Source organism: Apteryx mantelli, unplaced genomic scaffold, assembly GCF_036417845.1.
Source record: "Apteryx mantelli isolate bAptMan1 unplaced genomic scaffold, bAptMan1.hap1 HAP1_SCAFFOLD_20, whole genome shotgun sequence".
NCBI classification, from domain to species: Eukaryota; Metazoa; Chordata; class Aves; order Apterygiformes; family Apterygidae; genus Apteryx; species Apteryx mantelli.
Window position 1 is genome coordinate 3,007,187 of NW_027118553.1, and position 5,420 is coordinate 3,012,606.

At 53.4% G+C, this 5,420-nt stretch overlaps 1 pseudogene; it reads left to right on the forward strand.

Annotated features, from left to right (window-relative positions):
- Positions 1 to 2,643: 2,643 nt before the first annotated feature.
- Positions 2,644 to 3,578, forward strand: LOC136995972 (olfactory receptor 14C36-like; annotated as a pseudogene).
- Positions 3,579 to 5,420: the final 1,842 nt, after the last annotated feature.

Here is a 5,420-nt window from a genome sequence, read left to right on the forward strand (position 1 = left end):
TGCCCAGAAAGGTGATCTGAGAGGACTGGCTCCATGACACATTCCTCATCAACATGAGGCTGAATGGACTGCAGCTCCCCGGGTTGTCCTTGTGGCCTTTTTTGAAAATGGGCTCATTGGGACCTCCCCTGAACTCCTCAACCTTTCAAAGATGAAAGAGAGCAGCCCTGCTGTTACAGCAGCCAGTTCTTTCCACATCCATGGATGCCAGCCATTCAATCCCATAAACTTGTATGTGTTGAGTTCTAGAGGCTTGGGCACTGCAGGCTGGTTTTCTCCTCAGCAGTCCTGATGATAGGCACAACAGGTCAGGAGACCTTGTGGGTGAAGACTGAAGCCAGGAAGGACTTGACTTCCCCAGACCTATCTACATCCACTTTTGCTAGAATCGCTGCCCCATTCAGCAGTGAGCCCACATTTTCTTCTTTATTCTTGAGATGCCCAGATTGACTCATCTGAATCAACACCCGAACCATGGGAAAATGAACTTTCTTCCTGGCCCTTTCTAGGTGTCCTGTCTAGTTAAGAGATGAGAATATGAATTTCCAAAGTGGGACATTTCCACCTCTTGTAGATAACCATCCTCTGATGAAACAGGGACAATGCTGTAACTGGTCTCTCTGCATTATTTAGAGAGGGAGCAAAGGTGATTATTTTGGTTTAGCTCAGTGAATATTTCCCAGGAGAAGGCAGCACAAGGGACAGAGAAATTCAGGACTTCAGCTGAGCCACACTGTTGCTGAATGGGGCCAGGCTCCTGGGACAGAGGGAAATCATGGCAACCTGGCAGCACTGCCCAGAGACAGCTGTGTGCAGGAACAGCTCCTCTGCAAACAGCAGAAGGGCTCCAGGCTCTGCCTGCTGCTGTTGACATGAGATGAGACATGACAGAGAGAAGTGAAAAGCAGTGTGGAGTGGGAGGATGGCTGACAGTTCATTGTGGGAGAAATCTTCACAGCCCTTGACACGGTAAGTCTCTGTCTGCAGGGCAATGTTACTGAGGTTCCTGGAGGTGTCTTCTAAACCCAAGCCATCCCAACCCACCTCTGTTTTTTAAGGATGTCTCTCCCAGATTTTTCTTTGCAGAGGAGGGGGAAATGCTTCAGAACAGGCATTTGCCTCCACACTGTCACAGGGACAGGGCATCCTGCTCCTTTTTCTTGGGGACAGCTTCAGGGGTGTGAAGCCTGGGTGTGCACACAGGTCTGCACAGGGCTGTAAATCACATCAGTGTCCCTGTACCCCAGGGCACTGTGTGCCTGCGGCAGTGATCTTACTGCCTGCGAGGGTCAGCACTCAGCCTGCCCGGGGAATTCCCCATGGTGCTATGGGGAGAAGCTCTGGGTGGGAGGAGAGACCCTCATCAGGGCAGGTTCATTCTCTCCTGCTGAGAGGGTGCTGCCTGGGTCATGATTGCCAACAGCTCCAGCTCACTCCCAGGACATTTCTGGAGGAGACTTTCCAAAAGGAAGGTTAAGGCATGGGATACATGAAAGGGAAGGAGCTGTCATGAGTCTGTGCTTTCAGTTCTTTTCTGTTTGGCTGGGGTGAAATGGGATTGGATCTGTCAGGTTTAGACAGGGGACGGAGGTTCCTAAAAAGTGACACTGAGAGAGGATCAGTTCTGGGAGGGACTCAGCAAATGACTTTATCCACCCCTCAGCCTAAGGACAGAGCCAGCATCACCTTTCCAGCCTCAGCAAGGTTTCTCTCTCCTGCTCCATAGCACCTGCAAACATGGAGGTGCCCTGGGCAGTGTCCTGCCCCCAGGAGGTTTCTGGAGGGCAGAGCTGAGCTCCCAGCGGGTGGGATGGGGGTCTGTGAGCACTGAGAGGGGAGAGATGTGGGGACAGAGAAACAGATCCCTACAGGGACGGCTCCAGGCAGCACACGGACATGTGCTGGGAGGGTGGATGTGGGCAGCTGGAAGGAGCCTGATTTGTTGCTGGCTAGAAGGAGACAGCTGAGACCTGCCTCATATCCCCTCAGAAAGAGTGCTGATGGCCACTTTGCAAGTGCATTCCTCTGCTCGCCGCGGTGTCGTTTCTTTTTTGGGTAACACGAGTGCAACTGTCCTCCACCTCCAAGGTGCGAGCTCAAGGCAGATGGACAGGCCAGCTCTGCTCCCTCTGCACTCAAGCCAGAGTGAATCCTTTTGCCTCTCCAGAATCACAGGAGCTCACTCTGAGTGCAGCAGCAATGCTGAGGGTTTCTACCTCCAGGAATCCTCCTCCGGTGTGACAGGGTCAGCTAAAGAAAATCAAGAAAGCCTTAAAACTATTCATGAATCCACATTATGTGGAACTGGGAGTGAAGATGCTGAAAATGTCTTCAACATTATGAGTGCATGAAATCTAACTGGAACTGGGAATATAACAGTTCAGTCACTGCTGTTTCCATGTCCACAGACCTGTGGGTCAGGACTGACTCATCTAGAGCCCAGGGACAGAAGCTCCTGCTCCTCATGGGAAACTCAGCCAGAACATACCAGAGCTCAAGCCACGGAGCTCAATGACTGTTCTGCCCAGATGGGGATGTGTGTGTTCGGAGGGTTTTATGAGAAAGTTTTCCTCAGAGAAGTCTGTCCTCATTTGTCTCTATCTTTTCTTCCTTGGACAGTCCCCAAAGCCCAGAGGGAGTGAAATGTCCAACGGTAGCTCCCTCAATGAGTTCCTCCTCCTGGCATTCGCGGACACACGGGAGCTGCAGATCTTGCACTTCTCGCTCTTCCTGGGCATCTACCTGGCTGCCCTCCTGGGCAACGGCCTCATCATCACAGCCGTAGCCTGCGACCACCGCCTCCACACCCCCATGTACTTCTTCCTCCTCAACCTCTCCATCCTCGACCTCAGCTTAATCTCCACCACTGTCCCCAAATCCATGGCCAATTCCCTGTGGGACACCAGAGCCATATCCTACTTGGGATGTGCTGCCCAGATATTTTTCTTCTTTTTCTTCATTTAAGCAGAGTATTATCTCCTCACTATCATGGCCTATGACCGCTACATTGCCATTTGCAAACCCCTGCACTACGAAACCCTCATGGGCAACAGAGCTTGTGTCAAAATGGCAGTAGCTGCCTGGGCCAGTGATTTTCTCTATTCTGTGCTGCACACTGGGAACACATTTTCAATACCACTCTGCCAAGGCAATGTCGTGGACCAATTCTTCTGTGAAATCCCACAGATCCTCAAGCTCTCCTGCTCAGACTCCTACCTCAGGGAAGTTGGGCTTCTTGTGGTTAGTGTCTGTTTATCTTTGGGTGTTTCATCTTCATTGTGCTGTCCTATGTGCAGATCTTCACTGCTGTGCTGAAGATCCCCTCTGAACAGGGCCGGCACAAAGCCTTTTCCATGTGCCTCCCGCACCTGGCTGTGTTCTCCCTCTTTCTGAGCACTGTCATCTTTGCTTACCTAAAGCCCCCCTCCCTCTCCTCCCCAGCTTTGGATATGGTGTTGACTGTTCTGTACTCAGTGGTACCTCCAACAGTGAACCCTCTCATCTACAGTATGAGGAACAAGGAGCTGCAAGACGCAGTGAGGAAACTCATTCAGCTCTTACTATTTCAGCATCAATAAACTGCCCATCCCTCTTCACAAATGATTTCCCATTCATCACAGAGAACTTGTGTGCTTGGGGAATTCTCTCTGTGATAATCATGTTTGTGCAGAAGTGTTTGAATTCATCCCACTTCTCCAGAGGCATGAACCCAGTCTGTCTGATTGAGATACCTGCTGTGAATGTGTCTATCACTGTGTCAGAGCTGGCTTCTCTCTAATTAAAGGGGATTTCTTCAGTGCAGTGCTTGAAGGTTGGGCTAGTCTTCCAAAGCAGGAGCCAAGAATGCACTCAAGGACTTTTACCTAGGAGAGGGCTATTGCTTTTCTGGGGCTCTCCTTGGGTTCAAGGCCATGAGCTCCTAGGCGATGTGTTAGGGAAGGAGGGCTGGATTTAGCTCTCACTTGTGGGTGCCCAGTGCTCCTGGAGGTGGTGAATCTCACATCTGACAGGGCTGGAGGCTGATGCCTGTCCTTCTCAAAGGGAGTATGGAGCCCCCAGGAGAGCACAGAGCATCTCCAAGGGCACCATGTGCCTAGGGGAGAATGGAGCTTCACAAAATCAGGTGGAGTCACCCAAAGGTAAAGGGCAAAACCAATGAATGTCCAGGCTAGTGAGAGCTCTGCAGTCCCATGGGAGGCAGCATGGACCCTGCAGGCAGAAGGAAGGGAACCTGGAGAGTTGTTCATGTCACCTTCAATGAAGAATCATGGGCTGGATCCAGGGACACATTTGAACACAGCCTGAGCCCTTTGAAATGCCCTGTGATTGCTCAGAGCATTGTCCATGGCCACAAACCCCTTGGTAGGGGTTGTCAGGTGCAATGATGCCTGTCCGGCTGGATCTGCTTCCCTCCACCCTGGCCACCACAGCCACTGTGGAGTCACCCCATGGCCCCGCTGCCCCACAGTCTAATTGCTATGCAGAGCCACACTGCCAGCCTGGGGCCCTGTGGGGAGGATGGAGGAAGGTCCAGGAATGGCTGGACAGGCCAGCACTGATGCACACACCTGAGGAAAGACTCTCCAAGGAGTAGGGACATCCCTGGAGAAGAGGAAAGGAGCAAGTGTGTGCTGGCAAGGAGGAGTAAATGAGAAAGAGAAATCTGTCTCTCTGTATGTCAACTAAGGGCAGGCTGCTGTGTGCCTGGGGCAGCAGGAGCTGCCGGAGGAGCCCCAGGGCAGGGACTCTTGTGCTGTCCTGGAGAGAGGGGCTGGCACGGGGTCTGTAGGCAGCCTGGAGCTAGGGAGTCTCCTGGACACCAGAACAAGGGACACAGAGTGCCGCTGTCCTCTGTGTCCTTGTGCCACTGGGGCCAGTCCCAGCTTGGAGGCTGATGGGGCAGCTGACACACACCCGTCTCTGCCCCCTGGAGCTGCTGTGCCCTTCAGAGGGCCTGTGGCTGTGGAGTGAGTGCCCAGAGCTCTGCAGCCCCCCTGTGGCAGGAAATGCTGGGGGCCACTGCCAGCAGAGTCAGGTCTCGTGGAGGGGAACCAAGACATGCTGGGCTCAGAAGAGAGGAGGTCAGTCTGTGCCCTTGGTTGCCAAAGCAGGTGGGCTGTGGGGGGACAGGTCACTGAGGGCTGTCATGGGGACTATGCCGGGGGACATTTCCCCATCCCTGAATGCACCCTGCCCTGTGCAGTGCCTGCACAGCAGGACCATGGGGCTGTGTGCGGATGCAGGGAGGGGGCACAGATGGGAGCCCCGATGCTCCTCACCGCTCCACTGCAAAAGAGAAACTCCCAGGAGAGCTCTCCCAGCCCGGCCCCACGAGCTCTTGTCCCTGCTCCAGCCATGCCACAGTAGAGCCGAGGACCAAGAGGTCCCTCAGGCAAAGCTGGGTCAACCTCGTGGAGCTG